At 41.9% G+C, this 25,846-nt stretch overlaps 1 long non-coding RNA gene across 1 annotated transcript; it reads right to left on the bottom strand.

The window, feature by feature from the left end:
- Positions 1–511: 511 nt before the first annotated feature.
- LOC134354955 (uncharacterized) lies at positions 512–22,692 on the bottom strand. Its single transcript, XR_010019937.1, has 3 exons — positions 22,626–22,692; positions 3,506–3,686; positions 512–3,389 (listed from the first exon to the last, which is right to left on the bottom strand). It is a non-coding gene; the product is annotated as an uncharacterized LOC134354955 (long non-coding RNA).
- Positions 22,693–25,846: the final 3,154 nt, after the last annotated feature.

The raw sequence follows: 25,846 nt of genomic DNA, 5'->3' as shown, positions 1-25,846 counted from the left end.
CAACACCTTGACTGGAAGGCCTATCAAATGCTCATAAGTTTCTTTTTCAGTCAAATAACAAATTTAGTGTTGATCGAAGCTGGAATAGCTACATATCTGTGGGAATATCTACATGTGGGCTTAATTGAAGCAAAGCGGAGTGATTCTACTTCTTCCAGAGGAGGCTGTGGGGGGGGAAGGAGTTTATTGATTTTTGTCATTTACCAGATCGGCCTTAACAAAACCACATCGACTCTTCATTTGCAGTGCTGTCACAGACCAAAACCTCTCCATAGCAGCTCTTTCTTACAAATCCATCATGAAGAGCAAATAAGGTTACAGCTTTCAAAATTTTGATGTGTTGCTAAGAAAATCTTGAAAAATCTTTCAGTAAAACTTCCCAATAAAGGTAGGCCCAATGTTTATAATTACTATTAGCTACAGTAATATTGCTGAAACATTAATTAATTTATTGTCAGCATTAGAATACTGCCTGTAAGAACAGAATCAATACTAACACCAGTGGCCAAAATTAGAAGTGGCATTGTGCAGTACAAATAATAGCAGGTTTCTTACATTTGCCATTTGCCATTTTGTTTAGCATAATAAAACAGAATGTGCAAGTTACACACACTGCATAACAATACTACAGTCTGTAGTCTGCACTATATTGTTAATATGTAGATTCCTGATTTGTGTTGGTTGGGATTCTTCCAGCTTTTCCTTCTCCCTTTATGGACTTCGGTATAACTGCTTACCAGACGATACTATGGCACAGCTGGAAGTGGGCAGACTTTGCTTAACTAATGCCAAATGAATCACAATTAATTAGCTTTTTGTTGAAAATTTCTGCTGCAGAATCTGTGCCATGATTTTGTAATTAATTTGGATATTTGAGATGTGTCAAATGAAATGAGTAATCAGCATTTTGAAAATCTGTGCATTTGTGCGTGATTAATGCAATAGTTTATCTCAAATTTTGGGGTATTTGCTGACAGACGAATATAGTCACAACTGTTATTTTGTCCTGCTGGCAAGCAATTTTCCTTTTCGAACTGTGCTAACAATTACTGGAAATGTTGATTTATTTATATTCCAATATTTTGGTACAAAATTAAAAAGAAGTAACATGTGGAGTCACCATCAATGTTGCTGACTTCTGCAACTGGAAGATAATTATATCTTTTATCAGTCCAATTCAAAGGCTATTGCATGGTGTCAGAAGGTACAAACCTTATAATTACGGCATGACGTTGAAAAACGAACATTTTTAGCTGCTTTAACTCTTCACGCACTGAGATTATTTTCAGCCATGCAGAATGACATTTGCAACCCATATGTGTTGGGGGCATTAAAAGGGGAAATGACAGCAAAATAAAGAAAATGCCATATGCATTTCTTGTAAGTTCTGAAAGAAGTTTCCTTTCAGTGGAGAGGTTTTATGAGATGATAAGATTCAAGCATCAGCTGTCATTTGTGAGTTAGGATACTGATGCGTTCTTGCATATATATTTTTGATATCTGCAAAGGAAATGTTAAAAAACTTTTCTAGCTTGTTACATTTTTGTATTTTGTTTGTTCTTTAGCATTTATTTTAAATAGTCCACAGCACAATTTATATAGGTAAATGTAACTGGATATCAGAAAAATGTTATGGAATAATTATCATCATCATCAGGTGCCATGCCCAGTTTGAGCTTTGACTGCCATGGCTCACGCACTCCTGCTTTGGGTCAAGTAGATCAATTCATTGGTATTCATTTCCAGTTCTCTGATTGCTGTCTCCATCATCATTTGTCTTTGCCTTCCTCTTGCTTTCTTCCCTTCAGTCTTTCCCATAATTACCGTGCATTCTAACTCCTCTTTCCTAGTCACATGTTCAATGAAGTCGTGTTGCCTTTTCATGATCTCATACATTATTTCTCTTTTTGTGCTTGCTCTGTTCATGACATCATCATCAGATATTCGTTTCATCCATGATATGCTTTGCATCCTTCTCAAAAACCACATATCTACTGCTTTAATTCGTTTCCTCATGTTACTAGATATTGTCCAACATTCTGAACCATATAACATAACTGGATAAACGTAACATTTCAGTGCTCTAAGGCAGGTTGTCATGCCTAGTTTAGTGTTGGTCTGTACACTCTTCATTCTCGTAAAGGTGTCTATTCTTCTTTTGATATCCATTCGCACCTGCCATCTGATGTCACACAGCTTCCTAAGTAGCAAAAGTTCTGTACTTGTTTTATGTCTTCCCTGTTTATTCTCAGCCTGCAGATAGGATTCTCCTTCTTTTTCGATATCACCATACATTCCGTCTTTTTGCAATTAATAGATAGACCCAATTTTGCACTTTCTTCAACAACTATATCAATTAAGTTTTGTAGTTCTTCCTCTGTACTTGCAGTGTCATCCGCATATCTGAAATTATTGATGTTTTCACCGCCAACTTTGATTCCCAAGATGTCTCTTATTTTTTTGTAATATTGTTTCACTGTACACATTTAACAAATCAGGGGAGAAAACACACCCTTGTCTAATGCCTCTCTTGATTTTTGTAAACTGACTCACTTCTCCATCTAATCTTACAGTGGCAGTTTGTTCCTAGTACAGATTTCTTATTAGGTGGAGGTCTTTCAAATCTAGATCTACAGCTTCCTGTAATATTTCAAATAACTTACTGTGCTTCACTTTATCAAATGCTTTTGTGTAGTCGATAAAACAAACAAACAAATCCTTTTGCACTTGAATATGGAATAATAAAACTATATTTCAGGTAAATCCATACGACCACTAAACAAATGTTTTCAGAAAGGGTTTTCAGTGCCCTTGACTCTTTTTCTGTCAATGCCATTTTTAACTGAAATTTGTGACATTTCATTGTTATTTATGTCATTGTGTTATAAATAGCATTATCTTTGTAATTGTTTTTATACTGAGGAAAGTGCTTCTTTAAAATAACAATAGCACTCATACATAATTGGAAAACATGTGACACAGACTAGCTTATCTCTTTCTGACTGTTCAGAGCTAAGGATGGGAGCCAGGCATTCGCTGGCACTGCATCCCAGAGCATTTGAAAGGTACCTTGTCCCTGAATCTAAAGGCTTTCTCTGCAAAATCGTCCAATTTCACAGAAGAGAACAAAGTGAACTAGGATCAGTTTCTACTCATAGGCCAAGACCCTCAGTATTAAGGCCCTCAGTATTTTGTCTTTTGGGCAGGCTATATCAGTCACATGTGGTGATTCGACATGAGACTCACAAAACAAACTTCCTGTTTCCAAGATCTATCACCTTGAAGAGAAGACACATCAAGCAGAAGTAAAGATTCAAGAATGTGTTTCAAGCCTTCTTGGAAGAATGTAACATCTCCATTGATCTGGGGAATTCCTGGTCCATGACTGCCTAAATTGAAGAAACAACATTGAGAATGGTATAAGTAACCTTGAGTACATTTATTAGAGCACACTGAAGTCTTATGTAATTGGTCAAATGCACAGCCCACCTCATAATTTGCCCACCTGTCTGCCCTGTTAGACAACAACTGTCTGTCCCGTCTGTAGAAGAGTCTCTAGTTCCCCCTCTGGCCGCGTCAATCACCTCAGAGCTCACAAAATGGAAGGGAAGTAAGACTTCTTCAAATCCACGAAACTACCCAAGGATCCAAGCAACGTGTATATCATCTGGAACAGAATTACGCTTCTATTTGGAAAAAGCAATGAAACAATGGTGTTCAATATTTGTAGTGTAAAATAATATTAGTTGTAATATTTATTGTTTGAACCAGTTGGTTTAATAAAATAATATCACTGTAAAATATTTCACTCACTACACAGTATACTGTATGTAACAAAATGACTTCTTGAGAGGCATGGAACTATAAAATAATCTTGCTTTATTTGCTTGCTTTAAATAGTTTAACAATTACCAAGGTGTTGCTCTGAGATGTGTTTCTCTTTCTTAGGCTTTCATGAGATCGCCACAAGTCTGTTCATGTACAGAATTGATTATTGCTACAGCAGCAGTGACTACTGTAGCCTAACACCATGCAAAATAGCATTTCTGCAATCAAGCAGAAATCACTTCTTATTATCGTGCATAAATAGTGATTATGAAATTAAATCCTCTGTCAGTGAAACGTAGATGACTTGGTACCCTTTTAAGGGAAGTAAAAATGGTCGGAGATCAATACTTTGGGAAAGATTCAATATTACGGAAGTCAATCAGGAAAAATAAATTGAACACATCAAATAAATCCTGCAAATAAATGAAAGAGAAGTCTGTAGTGTGTTTAATGGGCACAGATTAGTAGACTAAAAAGGTTAACATTGACTGATAGGGATGGAAATATCTCAGAACAGTCTGAATAAAAATAACATTAAATTACATATTTTCCGGAAGAAAAAGTCAAAAGGTGAAACTTCAGTAATGCACTCCGGTCAAATTTTGCATCAGATATACAGTTCATGCAACTTTGAGAAAATAATTTTCATGCTTCATCAATGTTGTGATAAAATTGAGGATATTGTAATCATACCAATAATCATGGATTAATAGTTTGACATCTCCATCACTTGAGGAGTTGGTCAAAGATTTACTCTACAAGGTATGATTTTGAGGTGGTGATGATGCTGTTCACTAACATCAAAGTTCAAAGTTCAAAGTAAAATTTATTATCAGAGTACATACATGTCACCACATACAACCCTGGGATGCTTTTCCTACAGGCATACTTGGCAAATCTATAGAACAGTAACTGTAAACAGGACCAATGGACAAAAAACTGCAAATGCAGATTTAAGGAAATAGCAATAAATAATGAGCATGAAATAACAAGACATAAGAGTCCTTAAATGAGTGTAGTTATCCCCTTTAGTTCAAGAACCTGATGGTTGAGGGGTGGTAACTGTTTTTGAACCTGGTTGTGTGAGTCCTGAAGCACCTATACCTTCTACCTGATGGCAGCAAGAAAAGAGCATGGCCTGGGTGGTGAGCATCTTTGATAAAGGTTGCTGCTTTTCTACAGCAATGTTTCATGTAGATATGCTCGATGGTTGGGATGGTTTTACCCATGATGTACTGGGCCAAGTCCACTACCTTTTGTAGGATTTTTCAAGATTCAAGATTCAAAGATTCAAAAAATGTTATTGCCATTCTAACTATACATCAGCTCTGCAGGGCAGAATGAGACAGCATTTCTCAGGGGCAGTGCAATCATAACATAACAAACGCAACACTAAATAATAAACATAACAATAAATAGTAAAACACAACAGCCACATGTCAGTTAAAATCAGTTTTAAGTGTCCAAAGCAGAGTCAGGTAGAGCAGCTATTTAGCAGTCTGACTGCCTGTGGGAGGAAGCTGTTTAGTAGCCTTGTGGTTTTAGTTTTGATGCTCCTGTAACATTTGCCTGATGGCAGAAGAACATACAGTTCATGGAGAGGGTGTGAGAGGTCTTTAATGATGTACCGCGTCTTCTGGAGGCATCGACTCTGAAAGAGGTCTTGGACAGAAGGTAGGGAGACCCCAATAACCTTCTCTGCTCCCCTAACCACCCTCTGCAAGGCTTTTTTATCGACAGCACTGCAGCTGGAGTACCAGGTTGTGATGCGAAAGATCAGCACACTCTCAACCACGCCTCTGTAGAATGTAGTTAAGATGTTAGTGGGGAGTGATGCTTGTTTAAGCTTCTTCAGAAAGTGCAATCTCTGCTGGGCCTGTTTCACAATCCCAGTGGTGTTCCTGGACCAGGTGAGATTGTCCGAGATCTGCACCCCAAGGAACTTGATGTTTTCCACTCTCTCCACTGTGGAGCCGCTGATGCTAAGGGGTGTGTGCTCAGGCTGAGACCGTCTGAAATCGACAATCATCTCCTTGGTTTTGGTGACATTAAGCATCAAGTTGTTATCCCTGCACCAGCTCTCTAGGTGTTTGACCTCCTCCCTGTACATTATTTCATCATTTTTGCTGATGAGCCCCACCACAGCAAATTTCGCTCAGTGACATTCGTTTTCTCATCCGGGCTGTAATGCAGCCAGTCAGCACACTTTCTACCACACATCTACAGAAGTTTGCAAAGGATTTTGATAAGAAGACAAACCTCCACAGACTCCTAGTAAATCTGTCACATTTGGAGGGGCAAAATAGACTTCTTGCACTCACTTAAGTCATTAGGGTTGGTAGGGGATTGGGCTGTTGTACAGGAGTATTGTCAATAATAAGAATTTTCATAACTAAATTCTCCTTAACAAACCATTCTTTTCATGCATGATTGCTATCCTTAATTCACAGGAAGATGTTCTTAGGAATAACTTTAGGAAGCATGTGAGTTGGCAGCCTGAAAAACTAAGAGAAGGCTGATCTTGAAGTCACCAGCAGCAATTCCCCCAAGCATCCACGTTGATCTGACTTTCACTGCTTTAAATCCAAGCACTGTCCTCCCTTACTCAGAAATATAGTCCTATGTGGCACCCGTTTCCAAAGAAGTCCAGTCTATTTGACATTGAAAACTTGCTTTGTTTCCTCAGGGACCCTCTTTGCAGCGAATGTATCAGACCTCGCAGCCCCAGCAGTCACTTTAAGTTATGAAAATTGTAATGCCGCTTAAATCATTGAAACCTTCATTTACTAACTTCAAAATGTTCATCCTTCAAGCTTTTCTTTCTTTAGCCCTCAAGCCTTCAACAATGACTCAGTCTTATGCTAAAAAATCATTAAACATTAAGAAATGTTGTTGATTTTGGGTTTCTATTTATTTTCCCACTTGTTCCATCACACTAATTTTGGTAACAGTGCAAGTGATTGTGCTGCTAGCCAAGACCTTGATCTTTTCATCTTGACCATGAATAGAATGGACCATTCTCCTAACCTCATAGCCAGTGTTTGTTCTCCAATCAACTTGACAGAAAAAGATTATCAGCTACACGAGAAAATTTGCAGATGTTGGAAATCCAAGCAACACACACAGAATGCTGGAGGAACTCAGCAGGCCAGGCAGCATCTATGGAAAAGAGTAAACAGTCGACTTTTCGGGCCAAAACCCTTCATCAAGGTTATCAGATCATCAGGCCACAAACTGGTTGTTGCATTGAATAACATTTCAAAGATGCTTCTTTGTCTGTGAACACTGTGGGATGCTCCATGACCATAGAACCATAGAAACCACAGCACAGAAACAGGCCCTTTGGCCCTTCTTGGCTGTGCCGAACCATTTTCTGCCTAGTCCCACTGACCTGCACACGGACCATATCCCTCCATACACCTCCCATCCATGTATCTGTCCAATTTATTCTTAAATGTTAAAAAAGAACCCGCATTTACCACCTCGTCTGGCAGCTCATTCCATACTCCCACCACTCTCTGTGTGAAGAAGCCCCACCTAATGTTCCCTTTAAACTTTTCCCCCCTCACCCTTAACCCATGTCCTCTGGTTTTTTTCTCCCCTTGCCTCAGTGGAAAAAACCTGCTTGCATTCACTCTATCTGTACCCATCATAATTTTATATACCTCTATCAAATCTCCCCTCATTCTTCTACGCTCCAGGGAATAAAGTCCTAACCTATTCAACCTTTCTCTGTAACTGAGTTTCTCAAGTCCTGGCAACATCCTTGTAAACCTTCTCTGCACTCTGAAGTGTTTTATGAATGCATGCTTCAATTTTATTTTAAAAGTGTCCCAACTTTTCACAACATGTTATTATAGAACATAGAATAGTACAGCACAGTACAGGCCCTTCAGCCTACAATGTTGTGCCGACCCTCAAACCCTGCCTCCCATATAACCCCCCACCTTAAATTCCTCCATATACCTGTCTAGTAGTCTCTTAAATTTCAGTAGTGTATCTGCCTCCACCACTGACTCAGGCAGTGCATTCCATACACCAACCACTCTCTGAATAAAAAACCTTCCTCTAATATCCCCCTTGAACTTCCCACCCCTTACCTTAAAGCCATGTTCCCTTGTATTGAGCAGTGGTGCCCTGGGGAAGAGGCACTGGCTATCTATATCTATTCCTCTTAATATCTTGTATACCTCTATCATGTCTCCTCTCATCCTCCTTCTCTCCAAAGAGTAAAGCCCTAGCTCCCTTAATCTCTGTTCATAATCCATACTCTCTAAACCAGGCAGCATCCTGGTAAATCTCCTCTGTATCCTTTCCAATGCTTCCACATCCTTCCTATAGTGAGGCGACCAGAAATGGACACAGTACTCCAAGTGTGGCCTAACCAGAGTTTTATAGAGCTGCATCATTACCTTGTGACTCTTAAACTCTATCCCTCAACTTATGAAAGCTAACACCCCATAAGCTTTCTTAACTACCCTATCTACCTGTGAGGCAACTTTCAGGGATCTGTGGACATGTACCCCCAGAACCCTCCTCTTCTCCACACTACCAAGTATCCTACCATTTACTTTATGCTCTGCCTTGGAGTTTGTCCTTCCAAAGTGTACCACCTCACACTTCTCCGGGTTGAACTGCATCTGCCACTTCTCAGCCCACTTCTGCATCCTATCAATGTCCCTCTGCAATCTTCGACAATCCTCTACACTATCTACAAGACCACCAAACATGATCACTTTTCTAACAGTTAGAGGTTCAAGGTTCACTTCTTGTTTCCTAAGATTTTTATTAGATATTTGCTTGCAGAATGATATTGGGCTCTGATGATCAATCTAAATATGTGTAGATGACATTCCCACTGTCTGTAACTCTTGGCTTTATTTGCCTTTATTATCTCCAATTACCGCATCAAGATATCATTCAAATCTTCATCATGTACAATGAATACTAGAATACCTGGAACTAAGCAGCATTAAAAGAGAATCACACTTTCCATGAGATCAGAAACTTCATGTTCATTAAGGCTAGTGCATAGGCTGGATATTGCAACCACTAAGCCAAGATTAACACAAAGAAAGTATCTGAAAGTGCCATTTAAAAAAAAATGAATTTCAAGATCCAAACATTCTATTAAACAAAAGTCCTTTACCAACCTGCCCTGTTATGTAATATAATTTCCCAAATATAAAGTTTCTTGAAAATACTCTGGAAATATGAACCTCTTCCCTTACATGAGGAGCAAGCTCTCAGTAAATGTAGACATCAGTGACTAAATCCGTCATTGCCCTGTCTATGCCAACACAGCCTATATGCATCTGAGGACAAGACCTTTTGAAGATCAAGTCTTCAAAGCCAGTACTAAGCCTGCAGTCTTGCATGCTATGGCTATAGGCACCTCAAAACGCTGAAATGATCTGTAAAATTCTCCAAATTAGAGTCATGAAGCTCATAGCAAGGAAACATGTCCTTTAGCCCAACTTGTCCATCCCAACCAAGCTGCCTACCTCAGCAAGTCCCACTTGCCACTAGACCTCTAAATCTTTTCTATCTAAGCACCTGTCCAAATGTGTTTTTAAATGGTGTAATTGTGCCTGTCTCTACCACTTCCACTGGCTACTCCTTCCATATACCCATCATCCTCTATCTGGAAATACACCTCTCAAGGTCCCTTTAAATCTTCTCCCTCTCATTTTCAATCTCTACCCTCTAGTTTCACACCAATTGCCTTATCTCAGCCTAACATAATTTAATATTTTTCTATAAGGTTACCCCTCAGTCTCCTACCCTTCATGGAAAATAGCCCAGCCAATCCAACCTCTCCTTATACCTCAAGCTGGCCAGTCCTGGTAATATCCTTGTAAATCTTTTCTGCAGCCTTTCCAGCGAAATTACATCCTTCCTGAACCCCAGCACGCAGTGCTCCAAGTGTGGTCTCACTAATATAACATGACATCCTAATTCCTATACTCAATTTCCTGGCCAATGAAGGTAAACTACACCATGTCACCACTTTCAAAGAACTAGAGAACACTTCCAAATTATTTCCTAGACCTCTCGGTTCTACAACGCTCTCCAGGACCTGCCATTTACTGTGTCAGTCACTACTAACTCCTGCCCTGGTTTAACTTAAAGTGCAACACTTGACTCTTGTCTGAGTTAAATTTCAACTGCTATTCCTTGGCCCCCTTTCCCATTTCATCAAAATCCCATTATAGTCTTTCTTCACAATTTTCATGTCATCCGCAGACTTAATAATCATGCCAACTACATTCCTGTCCATATTATTAATAAGAATGATGAACAGCAGCAGACCCAGCATTGATCTTTGCTGCACACTGCTGGTCACCGGCCTCTAGTCTGAAAAGCAACCCTCTGCTCTGCCAACAAGAGAAAATCTGCAGATGCAGGAAATTCAAGCAACACACACAAAATGATGGAGGAACTCAGCAGGCCAGGTAGCATCTGTGGAGAAAAATAAGGTCGACATTTTGGGCCAAAGCGCTTTATCGGGGCTGGAGAAAAAAACCGATAAGAAATCAGAGTGTAGGGGGAGGGGAGGAAGAAGTACATGGCAGTAGGTGATAGGTGAGACCGGGAGAGTGGGAGGGGTAAAGTTAAGAGTTGGAAGTTGATTGGTGAAAGAGATAAAGGGCCGGAGAAAGGGGAATCCGATTGGAGAGGACAGAAGGCATGGAAGAAAGGAAAGGGGGAGGAACTCCAGAGGTAGGCAATGGACAAGTAAGGAGATAAGTTGAGAGAGGAATGAGGAATGATGAAATGGGGAGGGGGGGTGTAATTACTGCAAGTTTGAGAAACTGAAATTCATGCCATCAGGTTGGAGGCTACCCAGACAGAATATAAGGTGTTTCTCCTCCAATTTGAATGTGGTCACATCATAGCAGTCGAGGAGGCCATGGACTGACATGCTGAAATGGGAATGGGAAGTAGAACTAAAATTAGTGGCCACTGGGAGATCCTGCCCTTTCTGGTGGATGGAGTGTAGGTGCTCAGCATAGCTGTCTCCCAATCTACGTTGGCTCTCTCCGATATACAGACGGACACACTGGTAGCACCGTATACAGTAGCTGACCCCCAACAGACTCACAGGTGAAGTGTCACCTCATCTGGAAGGACTATTTGGGGCTCTGAATGGTAGTGAGGGTGGAGATGGAGGGGCAGGTGTGACACTTGTTCCACTCCCCAGGAGGGAGATCAGTGGGGAGGGACAAATGGACAAGGGAGTAGATCTCTGAGAAATCGGAAAGTGGGGAAGAGGGAAAAATGTGTTTTGTGGTCAGATCCTGTTGGAAATGGTAGAAGTTACAAGAATTATGTGCTGGACTTGTGGAGGCTGGAGGGATGGCGGGTGGATGGGTGAGGGCAGACGTATGTGAAATGGAAGAGACGTGTTTGAAGGCAACGTTGATAGTGGTGGAAGGGAAGCCCCTTTCTTTGAAGGAGGAGGACATCTCCCTAGTTCTGAAATGAAAAACCTCAACCTCAGAGTTAATGCAGTGGAGGTGGAGAATTTGAGAGAAGGGATGGCATTTTTACAAGTAACAATGTGGGTAGAGATACAGTCCAGGTAGCTATGAAAATCAGTGGGTTTATAAAAGATATCGGGGGGGTGCGGGGGGAGAGGGAGAGAGAGAGAGAGAGAGAAAGGGGAGGGAGGTGTCAGAAATAGATCAGGTAAATTTGAGGGCAGGGTGGAAGTTAGAGGCAAAGTTGACGAAGTCGACAAGCTCCTCATGGGTGAAGGAAGCAACACTAATGCAGTCATCAATGTAGTGTTGGAAAAGCTGGGGAGTGATACCAGTGTAGGCTTGGAACATAGACTGTTCCGCGTGGCCAACAAAAAGGCAGGCATAGCTGGGACCCTTGCGAGTGCCCATGGCTACACCTTTTGTTTGAAGGCAGCGAGAGGAGCTGAAGGAGAAATTATTGACAAGTGAGGACAAGTTTCGCTAGGCGGAGGAGAGCGGTGGTAGAGGGGAACTGGTTGGGTCTGGTGTCTAGAAAGAAATGGAAAGCTTTGAGGCCTTCCTGATGGAGGATTGAAGTGTATAGGAACTGGACACCCATAATGAAAATAAGACAAATGGGGGCAGGGAACTTGAAATAATTGGAAAGATCCAGAGCGTATGAGGTGTCATGGATGTAGGTAGGAAGGAACTGAACCAGAGGGGATAAAACAAAGTTGAAGTGTGCAGCTATAAGTTCAGTGGGATAGGAATAAGCAGAAACAATGGGTGTACCTGGACAGGCAGATTTGTCGGTCTTGGGTAGGATATAGAAACAGGAGATGTGGAGTGCAGTAACTATGAGGTTGGTGGCAGTGGATGGGAGATCCCCAAAGTTAATAAGGTCAGTGATGGTAGGGGTGACAATTGCCTGGTGCTCCTTAGTGGGGTCCCGTTTGAGGGGTAAGTAAGAGGAGGTGTCTGAGCAAGGTTTGCCCGCTTTATCTGCATGTTTGGTGGTGAGGTTAGGATTAGTGAGGAGAGAGTGGAGAGCAGTGCATTCGGAAAGAGTGAGGGTAGAATTGGAGGGAGGAGTAGTGAAATCAAGACAGTTGATGTCCTATCAGCAGCGAGCAGCGAAAAGATCCAGAGCAGGCAGAAAACTAGAGCAGGGTGTCCAGGAAGAGGAGGAGGGTTGAATACAGGAGGAGGGGTCATCGGTGCAGGCTGGAGAGTCCTTGCCAAAAGAGTAGGCATGGGAGATGGAGGTGGCAGAAGAAAAGCTCAGCATCATGGCGGGTACAGAACCTACTGAGTGAGGTATGGCCGCAGGTGGACAGAACATTCCGTCTCAGAGAGCGGAATATCAGAGGAGATGGTGAAGATGAGAGCTGGGATCAGAGGGGAGGTGGGGGTTGGTAGTGTCTGAGGAGAGGGGAGGGATTGGGTGTTCAGGGAAGGTAGGGAGAGAGGAAGATGGAGTTCATGCTACAACCCTTGGACTCAAGAAATAAACTAAATTGATCCTTCAACACGACAGGTGAAACTTCATTCATCAAATAGAGCACAGAAGTTAACAAAATTTATAAATGAATGAATGATTTATATAATAGATAAAATAACTCATAGGCTGGCTGACAAAACATGATATGAGAATACAGAGCTTCATGTCATTATTTAGTTCTTTAGTTCTCAGTTGTGACACAGATTATATAAACTCTGATGGTTTCTAAAAACATTTTAACATACTTGTATTTGCCATGAGAAAGGCTTATAAATCAGTTAATAGGTTTATTCCAAATGTTTCATTGTTTTCAAGTTGTACAAATGGCTAACTTTTATTTAATTATCTTCCCTTTGACAAAATAAGTTACAAGTGTTGCTGCCTCAAATCTTAACTGTTTCTGTGAGCATTTCCTCCTTAAGTTGCCCAAAGCTTAGCAGTTCAGCACGTGCATCTTAACCATTTAAAAATATCTAAAAGTATGTGTTTGACCATTACTGGAGACATGCAGGACCCACCAAATTTATTTGGACTTTTTCCCAAATTTATAAAAAAAAAATAGAATTCAAGTGAAGTTCCGGCCAGTACCACATTCAGCTGCCTTCAGCTTCTGATGTTAATTTCCTGCTGGTTTTCTGAAACACTGTCTCATTGAAGTGATTAAAAAATTGAACTAGAATTTGAGTTATTAAATTATGTAGACAGGGAAAGATACTTTCTATTTTTAAAAATCCATTTGGTATGCCTGCACAGTTAGAAGAGTAGACTTTTGATCTAATAAATAGGATGTAACTTATCACTGGGCTATTTCCACCATACTAAATGTTCAACTCTTCAAAGTTCCAAACAAAAGTTACATTTTAGGAGACATGCTTCTAACATTTTTTCCAAGCTGATCATTGATGACTAATGCACACAGTATTCATGACAAGGATGTGCAGTCGTGCCCCAAGTGCTGAGAGGGAGAGATACTGAACCCTATCAACAGTTCACTGACTTTTAATAGAAACTGTGCAGAAATAGAGGAAAAACAGTCAATGCTAGGCCAATAGGGCCATTAACTATAACCTTCAAACTAAAGCTTGACCGAAGTAGCTTAATACTAAATAAACACCACTCCTTAACAGCATCAGCCTAAATGGTAGTCTTCTTTCCCAGAACCAGGGCAATGGTAAGCAGAGAGCATTGACATTGTCCTGCTTTTGGCCATGTCTCAGCAAGACTGAAACGGGAGAATGGGAGTTAAATACAATCACAATGAAACAATAATTGGCTGCAGCTGGTCTGTGGTTGTGACAGGCTCCCCCTCCCGAGGCACCAGAGACCTGTGCCTGTTGGAAGTCCCGGACAAGACACTTCTCCAGGATGTCACGGGCCAAAACCCAAGAATGTTACCCAGGGCTATATCCCTCCAAATCCATGAGATATTGAACCCTATCCTGCATCAGGTGAGATGCCAGGAAGTGCTGCACAAAATATACCAGGGACCCATCCACCAAGTGGGAGGAAGGGCAGGTGGGTGACTGAAGCCAGGGGGAAGGTAGTCACAGGGCTGAGCTGGAAAACATGGAACGCTGGGTGAATCTTCATTGATGATGGTAGGAACAATCTGTATGAGGCCTTGTTGATAGCCTTCTCCACTACGAATAGACCCTCATAATGAGGGGCCAACTTGTGGCTTTCGACTTTCAATGGGAAGACCTAGACACAAGCCATACTTTCTCCTCTGGCTTTAGAGGCCTTGTTGTTGGTGGAGTCGATCAGCTGCTGGACATATTGTTTCTGAACGTGCAGCGGAGAAGTCCTGTCCCATCTCCAGGTGTGCTTGTAGCGTTGGACCATCTGTTCAGCAGCAGGTACTCCCACATCAGTCTCTTAGTCAGGGAAGAGTGGTGGCTGGAATCCCTTGTGGCATTCAAAGGGGAACATGCCTGTGGAGGATGACTGGAATTTATTGTTGGCAACCTCTCCCCAAACAATTAGGAGTTTGAGGATGTGGGGAAGAAACAAGATGTGGAAGAAACAAGACAGTACAGGGTTGTCTTCAGCTTGTGAATCACTCTCTCAGAATCACTCTCTCAGTCTAGCCATTAGGCCTCCCACAAGAAAACAGAATGCCTTCCAAAAATGGGACATAAACCGTGGTCCTTGATCAGACACTGCGTTCTGAGGGAAGCCGTGCAGCCTGCACACATGTTGAACCATGAGGATAACAGTCTCATGAGCTGATGGGAGCTTAGGGAGAGCAATGAAGTGGGCAGCTGGAGAATCCGTCCAGAAGCACCAGAAAGGTAGTGTTTCCATCAGACGGGGGCAGAGCAGTGATGAGATCCACCCAGAGGTGGGACCAGGGTCGGTGAAGCACAGGCAGCAGACTTAACAGATCCACAGGGTGCCGACATGACTCTTGTTCTGGGCAGAAACGGGACAGGCAGAGATGATCACGGGACATAGAGGGAACCAAAATCGTCTTGATAGATTCAGGGTCCATTGAATTCCTGGATGTCCCACCAGACGGGAGGAGTGAACCCATTTCAACACTCTGGGGCACTCTGTGACAGGGACAAACAGCCACCTGGGCTTGGATCTGACTGTTGGGGGCCCCTCACCTCCACCTCTATTCCACAATCATCAGAGCAGCAATACACAAGTGAGGAAGGATGGGCTCTGGATTGGCGTTGTCCTCAAACACTTTGAACTGCTAGGAGAGAGCATCACCCTTGGTATTCTTGCTGCAGGGATGGTGGGTGAGGGTGAAATTAAACCGGGTGAAGAAGAGAGCCCACCAGGCTTGATGGGAGTTGAGTCTCTTGGCATCCTGAACGTAGGAGAGATTATTGTGGTCTGTCCATACCAAAAAGGGGTGCTCTGCCCCCTCCAGTGTTGCATGCTTCCAGGTCCTCCTTAACAGTCAGAAGTGCTTGGTTCCTGACATTGTAGTTACTCTCGGCAGGGGTCAAACAACGGGAAAAAAAAAGGCACAGGGGTGCAGCTGGTTATCTGTAGATGAGCACCGGTAGAGGACAGCTCCAATGCTGATGTCTGATGCCTTCACTTCAATGATGATTGGACAGGGTGTTTCAGCACCAGGGCAGTGATGAAGTGTTGCTTTAGTTCCAAGAAGACTTGGTCTGCTTCACTTGTCCAAAGAAATCCCGCAGAGGTCTTCTTGGTGAGTGCATTTACGGAGGCCACAATGGAACTGAAGTTCCTAATGAAGCAGCGATAAAAGTTTGCAAACCCCCATGAAGTGCTGCACCTGTTTGACTGTAGATGGTTTGAACCATTCTGAGACTGCCTGAAATTTACATGGGTTTATTTGAACACTGACAGGGGTGAGGACGTAGCCCAAAAATGACACCTGCTCTTTGTGAAACTCACACTTCTCTGGCTTGGCGTAAAAGTTATTCTTGGGGAGCTGTCTGATAACCCTCTGGACGTGTTCCTGGCGAGAGCAGGAATAGAACAGAATGTCATCGATGTACACAAAAACAAACTGATTCAACGTGTCACTGAGTACATCATTGACCAGGACCTGAAATACAGCAGATACTCTGATACTGAGGTACTCAGTGGACAGTGGAGGTATTGAAGGTTGTCTTCCACTTGTCCTCTCCTCGGATACGGACCAGCTTATAAGCATTGAGTTACCTTGGAAAATGTGGTTGCTCCCTGGAGATGCACAAGCACAGAGGCGTGCCGGGAAAGAGGATAGCGGTTCTTCACCGTGATGGTGTTGAGGGGCTAATAATCAATACAGGGACAAAGCGTGCAATCCTTCTTGCTTACAAAAAGAAGCCCACTTCTGCTGGCAAGGTTGATGGATGGATAAACCCTAAGGCCAATGCCTTCTTGATATCCTCTTCCATGGCCACCACTTCAGGATGAGAGAGGGAAAAGACCCAGCCCCAGGGAGGACTAGTACTAGGTAAGAGGTCAATGGCACAGTCATATAGCCGGTGTGGAGAAAGAGAGGTGGCTTTTTATTTACATAAGACCTTAAGAAGGTCAGCATATTCAGCCTGAATGCCAGAGAGGTCCACACTAGCAGTTGACACCGAAGGTGAGTTGTGGAAAAGGGCTTGAGCTTGACCCAGTCAGGTAAACAGGCATGCTGATCCCAGCCTTAGAGCACATTTATGGACCAATCAATCCATGGGTTGCGTTGAGATAATCAGGGAAGGTTAAGCACCAGTGGTAGTTCAGGCGAATCAACCAGATAGAAGTAGATCCATTCCCAGTGGTCGCCTTCAAGCACAATTTGGTTCTGTGAAAAGGTGGATTTCGTCAGTGCACAGAGGCTAACCTTACAGAGCCTTGAAGTCAGTATTTTCTCTCAATTGCTGAGTGGGAACTCTCCATTTCTGAGCCAGAGAGATATCCATGAGGGTCTGGGCTGTCCCAGAGTCAACAAATGTGAGACTGCCGGTGATAAGGAAGCCTGGAGCATTCAACAATTAGGGGGAGATGCTTGCAGGCAGAACCAACCTATCAGAACTACCTTTCCTGCAGATGAATATCCTCCTTTACTGGGTGTTTGGGACATGAAGGCTGTAAGTCTCTTGAATAGCCACAATAGAGGCAAGAGCCTGTTTTTCTGCACTGATCTGATTCCCCCTAAGATAGGTGCACGTGCCTTACCTACACAGGCCCTTCAATGGACTGTGTACTGGGTAATGAGGGAGAGGATCAAGACAAACAGTGATCTAAGCAGTAGGAAGCTAAGGGCATTCTTTCTCTCTGCCACTCAGTTGCCCAGTTGTCAATTTGAATGGCCAGATTAATCAGGTCATCCAGGCTGTCTGCTCATCACGCATTGTGATCTTGTATTGGACCCCTGCACTCATTCCCCCCTGGAATGAAGTGATGAGGGATCTCTCGTTCCACTCTGTCTCCACCACGAACGTGTGGAACTTTATTGCATAGTCCCTCACAGTCCCTCCATCTTGGCACAGGTCCAGGAGTTGGTGGGCAGCCTCCTGATGCCGTAGTGGAAGATCAAAGACTCTCTTAAATTCGACAACAAATTGCCATAATGACTGGCTGAATGGGGGTCTTTCTAAGAGATTCACCATGTATGCCAGCTTACATGCATCATCCCCAAACTGGCCAGGCTGGGCTTAGAAAGCTCACGCTGCATAATAAAATCTGTGCAGCTGTCACAGTCACTGGAGTATCTGTCAGGTGGAGGAATACTTGGTTCTAGTCCAGATGTGGTTACAGGATTTGGGGCCTTAGTGGCTGAGGTTGCTGGCGTTGTTGAAGGAGAGGATCTGGGAGATGCTGGGGATGGGATTGACATGCTAAAGGCTGCTGAACTGTGGCAGTGAAAGTGGTAGTGGTACTCACCTGATTCTGGCTGTTAGTAGTAAGCTGCTTGATCATGGCTGTGAGAGCGGTAATTGGTGTCACTTGATTCTGGTTGTCTATGATGAGTTGCAAAACCATTACCTGTGAGGGCTGGCACCTGTTCTTCCAGCTTAGACTGGGCTTGCTGCCCTGAAAATAGCTGTCACACAGCATGAGAAACTTTGTCCAGCCCAACTACTGATTTTGGTTTCTCTTCCACAAACTTCAGCCTGGACCAGGCTTGTCATTCTGCGAATATCTGTCGCACTGCTTAAGTCACTTTGCCCAACACAGCTTCAACTGACTGTAATTTCTCTCCTATCTGGCCAATGAATGTCGTGGCCAAGGTTAGCTGCTCTCTCTCTGCTGGTTCCACTTTCTCTGGTTGAGACTTGCAGACAAGGATGCACGGCTATGGTCAAGTGCCAAAAGAGAGACACTGAAGCAGAACTGTGCATAAATAAAGGAAAAGCAGTAAATGAAAGGCCCACAGGGCCGCTAACTAGAAGTTTCAAACTAAAGCTAATGCCAATACAGTGGCTCAGCAGCAGCTTAATACTAAATAAACACTACTACTTGACAGCCTCAGTCTAAACATTAGTCTTCTTTCCCAGAACCAGGACAATGGTGAGCAGGGAGCTTTGACATTTCTCTGCTTTTGGTCAAAGCTCAACAAGTGTGAAATGAGAGAATGGGAGTTATAATGCCACCACAATGAAACACTAATTGGTGCTGGAACATGCGTACCTATGAGTGTGACTACCAAACCAGTTCTGCAGCCTACCTGCGAGGGCATGCAGGTCCATGGCAGAGTCTCTGGTTACACAGCAATAGTCTCTGGTTTATTATACACAGCAATATTCTACTATTGCTTAACAAAAAAAAAGACAAATATTTTTCAGAATTTGATTTGATTATATTTAAAGGCATCCGTTAGTCTTGCAAGACCATGGATCTGCGCCTGGAAAGTCTTCACTCTCCAGGGCGCAGGCCTGGGCAAGGTTGTATGGAAGACCAGCAGTTGCCCATGCTGCAAGTCTCCCCTCTCCACGACACCAATGTTGTCCAAGGGAAGGGCATTAGGACCCATACAGCTTGGCACCAGTGTCGTCACAAGCAATGTGTGATTAAGTGCCTTTCTCAAGGACACAACACGTTGCCTCGGCTGGGGTTCGAACTCATGACCTTCAGGTCGCTAGTCCAATACCTTAACCACTTGGCCACGTGCCCACATTTTGATTATAATGCAATGGAAAAATAAATTACAAATAGGGAAGACAAATCAAAACTTGACTGAAGGATATCTTCAGTTGTGCTTATAAATAATTTATCTCCTGACGTTTCTGAAAAGGTAAAATATTAAACACAAACCATAGAATTATATCACAAATGGTTTTATTGTGCGTGTAAATGTATGTGTTGCAATTCAAAATGTCATCAGAATTTTCTGATTGATTTATTATCATTAACATTTGCTAAATTAACCATGCTGATTTGTCCACAAATAGATTGAAAGAGAAAGGATGTAACATGTAATTTTTCTTGTATTTGATAAGCAGATTAAACATGTCCCCATGTTTGAAACCTGAGCAACAGAAGATTTATTTAAGTATTGAACGAATAATGAACACCATTTTATGAAAATATTATCCATTGTAATTAATGTAACTACATATTCTTTACATGAAACAGCAAAGATGCCTGTCTCTGGCCCATCTGTCTACACATCATATGAATCTTAAAAACAGAAGTTCATTTGTTAAAAAGGTAAAACATTACTGTGATTATTCAGAGGTGTTCTGTAGGCTGAAATGACTAAGTGAAGGTAGCTCAAAATAACTTTATAATTGGAAAATTCTGGTCAGAGGGTAGTCCATCAAAAAGACTATAAGTATTCATAAGGCTTCTAATCACAGATCTACTTCATATCTTCAATGTAGATCCTGCTGTCAATTAGTAACCTCTGCTCCAAAGAGAAAAAATAATCAGGGGAGATGTTCGAGTGAATAACAATGTTAGCTTCATATATTATGCTAAAAAATTAGAAGATTTAATATTCAGGACAACTTAATTTTTATGGGACACAGGGATCATTTTACTTTTTTTATATAGTCTTCTCGATGTGTCATTGCAAACTTACCAAGCGTAACCATCTTCATGCACATCTGCCCTCATGCCATCCTCCCACCGCCTCACCAGGGATAGAGTTCCTCTTGTCCTCACCTACTACCCAACTAGCTTCTGCGTCCAGCATATAATTCTTCGTCATTTCTGCCATCTCCAATTGTATTCCTTCACCAAACATACCTTTCCCTTCCCACCACTTTCCGCTTTTCACAAGGATCACTCCCTACGTGACTCCCTTGTCCACTCGTCCCTCCCCACTGATCTCCCTCCTGGTACTTATCCTTGGAAGCCGAATACATGCCACACTTGCCCCTAATCTCCTCCCTCACTACCATTCAGGGCGCCAAACAGTTCTTCCATTTGAGTCTGTTGGGGTCATCTACTGTATCTGTTGCTCCCAATGTGGTCTCTTGTATCTCGGTCACACCCAACATAGATTAGGAGACTGCTTCACCGAGCATCTAGACTCCGTCCACCAGAAAAGGCAGGATCTCCCAGTGGCCACCCATTTTAACTCTACTTCCCATTCCTATTCCAGCACGTCAGTCACGGCCTCTTCTACTGCCACAACGAGGCCACACTCAGGTTGGAGGAGCAACAACTTATATTCCGTTCTTGTAGCCTCCAACCTAATGGCATGACGATTGATTTCTCAAACGTCTGGAAATTGCTCCCCCACTTCCTCTCCTTCACCATTCCCCATTCCTCTTTTCCTCTCTCACCTGATCTTCTTACCTGCCCATCACCTCCCTCTGATGCTCTTCCTCCTTCCCTTTCTTCCTTGGCCTTCTGTCCTCTCCTATCAGATTCCCCCTTCTCCATCCCTTTATCTCTTTCACCAATCAACTTCCCAGCTCTTTACTTCATCCTCTCCCCCTCTCCTGGTTTCACCTATCACCTACCACCCTGTACTTCCTCCTCCCCTCCTCTTCCCTCACCTTCTTATTCTGATTTCGCCTCTTCCTTTCCAGTCCTGATGAAGGGTCTCAGCCTGCCGGTTTACTCTTGTACATGGATGCCAGCATTTTGCGTCTGTTACTTTGGATTTCCAGCATCTGCAGATTTTCTTGTTTTTGTGAAGTGTAATCATGTACAGGTTTATGTGTATTGGAAAAATGTGAAGTATATAATAATAATAATTTAAGAATGTATTGATGCTGGGGGCAGCTGAGAGCTTTTTAGGGTCTTGCAGAAAGGAAGGTTTCATGTTATTGGTTATTTTTAGTTGGGGGATTTCAGCCAGCACTATGCTACAATTAACTGAAGGACTCCAGGTTGGAGAAAGGTGTCATCATATAGAATTATTGCATCTGGCTACTATTCAGTAATTCAGTATTCAACAAAGTAATTCAGTATGGAAGCTGCGTATCAATTTAGATTAGGAGCCTGAGGACCAGTGTGCAGTTCAAACCTATAACTTCCCTGCCTGGAGGCAAGAATGCTTACCAATTGAGCTCTGAAATCTGTTTCATGCATATGTAACTATCCCACTGGGCTTGTATGCAAACTTGGCTCGATAGCTAAGTCTGCCGCAGCCACGTGACTCAGCGGTGCACGGCCACCTTTACAACAATATACGTCTAGGGTCCGTATGATTTGGGGTTCAACCAAACAGCAAAGTTGGGTTGTTCCTTTTAACGGAGCCTCAATTTGAGCGGAAGCTGCCCACACAGAATTACCAGTCACCAAGAAATGAGAAATCATACACCAGCACAAAATTATAATGAAAGTATAATTACCAATTTCAGCTTTATCAAACAGTTATTGGCGAAAGAAAAGAAAGAAAAAAATAAAAGGGCACATTACAGTTAGACCAATCTAGATGTGCACATGGCCGTTGGAATTCATCTCTTCCAAAAGCTGGGTATGACCGTTACTCACGGCGTTGAACTCTCACCACCAATCACCGGTAGAACTTCCCACCTTAGACTCCTTCGTTTTGTGAAGTACTCCTTGCAATCGCGTTATCCTGTCCAGTCAAATCCTTCGGGCGTCTTACCGATTTTCTCTTCTCTGCATCTCCCGCCAAAAGACCACGTACCCCCAACGTGCACACCCCCCCCCGCACTGTCCATCACAAATCTCTCTCCACCCAGCTCCCTTTAGAACCTTCTCCTGATCTCACCATCTTGATTGGTTGACACAACGTTCCCAAGTTCTTTAGCCGAAATCAAACCAGCGGGAAGCACAGCTTTACAGAAAACTACTAAAATGAAACACCTCACAGCACAGCAGTAGAAATCTTAACCAGGCCATTACACATCGATGGAGTTCTAATGATTAGAACTGATGCATTATCTACTTTAGTTTTATAAGCATAGTCATTTATACATTATTTAACAATATTCACTCACTTTGACATTTTCGTACTTGCATTATTTTTCTTTGTTTGACCCATTTCACATTGCCACATGAGGTCTAAAGAATATATGAATGTTGTATGGGTGTCCGGCTGTAAACTGGGTATATATAGCCAAGGAATTAAAATGTGATGAGAAAAACAAGGTCAATCCTACATCCTGCACTCATTAACCAGTTGTCTTGTAAATCTTTGGCAGAGTATGAAAGATAAATTTTCCAGTGGTGACCACATATCTTTTACAAGGTCTTTATGGATCTTTTGGCAAGATTAAGTTGTCCTAAATGTATATTGCTGATTAGTAGTGTTAGTGCCAACTACTTTTAGATTTATGATCCTCCTGTTTACAGTTGAGAGATAAGCAGAGAGGATGCATTTTTCCAATTTTTGAAAGTCATTTATGTTGTGAATTGCAGTTACATTGATAAGAGTTATCATGTATTTTGTTTTGAATGTTTTATGTCACATACCATCATCAATGTGGCATTTGTGGAATTCTGGCCCATCTCTTTAGAGTTACCGTCTTGATCTTTTCTCTCTCTAAGAGGTAAAAACCTTAGAATACTGCAGATTTTAAATCATTGGTTAACTCAGCGTAATTATTACTTGTTTATCTTAGATTGCACAAATAGTAAACTTAGTAGTAAAATGCCATTTTTCTATTTCATAGCTGCCATTTTTAACACATCTGCCTCCACATTTCTGAGGTTAGGATTCCGTTCACTCCAGTCAGTGACATTAATAGATTCTCCCTTTTTATTCGCCACATTAGATTCTGAAAAATATTAGTTTTATTCACAATTTCTTCCTTCAACATGTGCAAAATAGGTCACTTAGCCCTTTGAGCCTGCTTAATTAGATTATGGTGATCTGATTGTAACTTCAACTCTGCATTCACTTCTGCCCAAATAATCTATCTCTGTTCCTTATCTACTTACGTGTCTTCCTCTGCCTTAAAATACTCAAAGACTTCTTCCACTTAAGAAGAATTCCAAACACTTGCAATTTTTTTCAGTATTTCCATAACATATTCCCTATTTCCGTACTATTTTCCCTCATTTTGGGAATTCCTGTTTTTCCGTGGAAAGCATTTTAAATGACTGCATCACTGTCTGGCATGTGGGGATGGTGGGAGGTGCTACTGCACTGGATCAAAATAAGCTCCAGAGAGTTGTAAGCTCAGACATCTGCATCATAAGCACTAGCCTCCGTAGTATCGAGGACATCTTCAAGGAGTGATGCCTCAAAAAGGCAGCATCCCATTACCCAGGTCATGCCCTGTTCTCATTGTTACCATCAGGAAGGAGGTTCAGGAGTGTGAAAGCACACACTCAACAATTCACAACTCGTTCCCATCTGCCATCTGATTTCTGAATGGACATTGAACCTGTGAACACTACCTCACTACTTTTTTATTTCTGATTTTGCACTATTTATTTAACTTAACTCTAAACTATCTATAGTTAATATAATTAATGATTATATGATTAATGTAATCCACGTTGTTTCTATTATTATGTATTGCATTATACTGCTGCCGCAAAGACAACACACTTCCTGACGTATGCCAGCGATATTAAACCTGATTCAGATTTTCTGTACACTCTGCAATTTATTCATTTTGCTGCGGTTCTTAAAACCCCATTATTAGCTGTTCAATGTCCTCCTTGCCCCATTGCAGTTTGATGCTTTATTTTCACTCAGAGATTCCCCTCCTGCTTTACTTTGCTCTCATATTTACAATTCAGTTTGTTCCTCATTTTCACGCCGTCTCCATTTTGTTTCATTCAATTCTTTTTACAGTGTTCTTCACGTTTACCTCTCTTGCATTTTCATTGGTCTTTTTCTTGAGATACACATTTTTTTTCTCTCTTAAATTATTTCATTCTTCTATTTCCGTTTTGTACAGTACCACCCCAAAACAGTTCACTAGAGTGGAAATTCATTTTGGCACCAAAATGAATATTCAGAGGCTGTGTTAGGGTCTAAAATCTTGTTTAGAGATAAGCTTTAGAAGATGATTAAATAAGACAGAGAAGTGGAGCACTTCAGGAATTGGGGTTGTGGAGCTGTTGACTCAGTCCACTGAAACCAAAACTGCCAACACTGGAAGAATTAAATTCAAGAGGCTATAACAAAACTGTACATGCTGAAATATGGAAGAAAAAGCATAAGATGCTGGAAGAACTCTATCATTCAGCAGCATTTGTAGAAAGCAAAGCCAATAAATAATATTCTTCCAGCACTTTCTATTTTGTGCATCATGTTCTGATTGAAGGTGTGCAGAGGTCTCAAGAAATGCAGGTTCATAAGAAGGTTCTGAGATATGGGGGGACAAAGATGTGGACAAACAAGGATGAAGCATTTAAGATCTGGCCTTTGCTTGAGCACGGTCAAGTGTAAATCAGCTAGTGCAGTGGTGATGGGTTATTGGAGTTTGGTGTGTATTATGATTTGGACAGCTTGATCTGGAAGAGTTTGAGTTTATGAAGTAGGAAGCCAGTCAAGAAATAATTAGAATAGTTGAGAACTGGGATAACTAATACTTATCAAAGGATTCAGCAGCATTTCAGCTAGAGAAATGACAGATGGGACCTATATATTGGTGTAAGTGGTCTGCATATGTAATCAAGAGTATTGAGGGGGAGTTCTAATGCTTATCTTAGAGGTTGTGAAGAGTTTCATTGATTCTCAAACAGCCAAGAAGAGTGATGGAGTTGATAACTAGCGTATGGTTTATGATGGTGACATAACAACAGAGTTTTCAGTGTTTACTTGAGAGAAAATATTGTTGTCCAGTATCTGATGTCAGATAAAAACATAATATAATAGAGCAGGAAATTAACCCTGACTACTGAAACCCATTGTCACATTGGTGCTTTATGGGCATTAATCTCACTATTCCAGGCAGTCTTAGCTAAACATCATAAACTGATTTTCGGGTACATTCTAGCAGATCTGAAGTTGATATTGCAAACAGATTTCTGATTTCAATTTAAAAGTAGCAAAATTTAGACAGCAACAAAATATTACACCGGGCAGCAGGTAGTGCTGCATTGGCTCCTGAACTATTCTGATTTTAAGAATGGATTTTGTCCTTCTGACATATGTTTGTTTAGCTTGATATCCTTGTGTCTAGCGTATAGACACAAGTAGGTCAATTAGCCAGGTAGTGAATCATGAAGTGTGATGGTATGTCGGAACACGAGAAATAGA

Source organism: Mobula hypostoma, chromosome 1 (assembly GCF_963921235.1).
Source record: "Mobula hypostoma chromosome 1, sMobHyp1.1, whole genome shotgun sequence".
In the NCBI taxonomy this organism is placed as follows: Eukaryota; Metazoa; Chordata; class Chondrichthyes; order Myliobatiformes; family Myliobatidae; genus Mobula; species Mobula hypostoma.
Note: the sequence above shows the minus strand (reverse complement) of the source record. Positions and strands in the feature narration are given on the sequence as shown.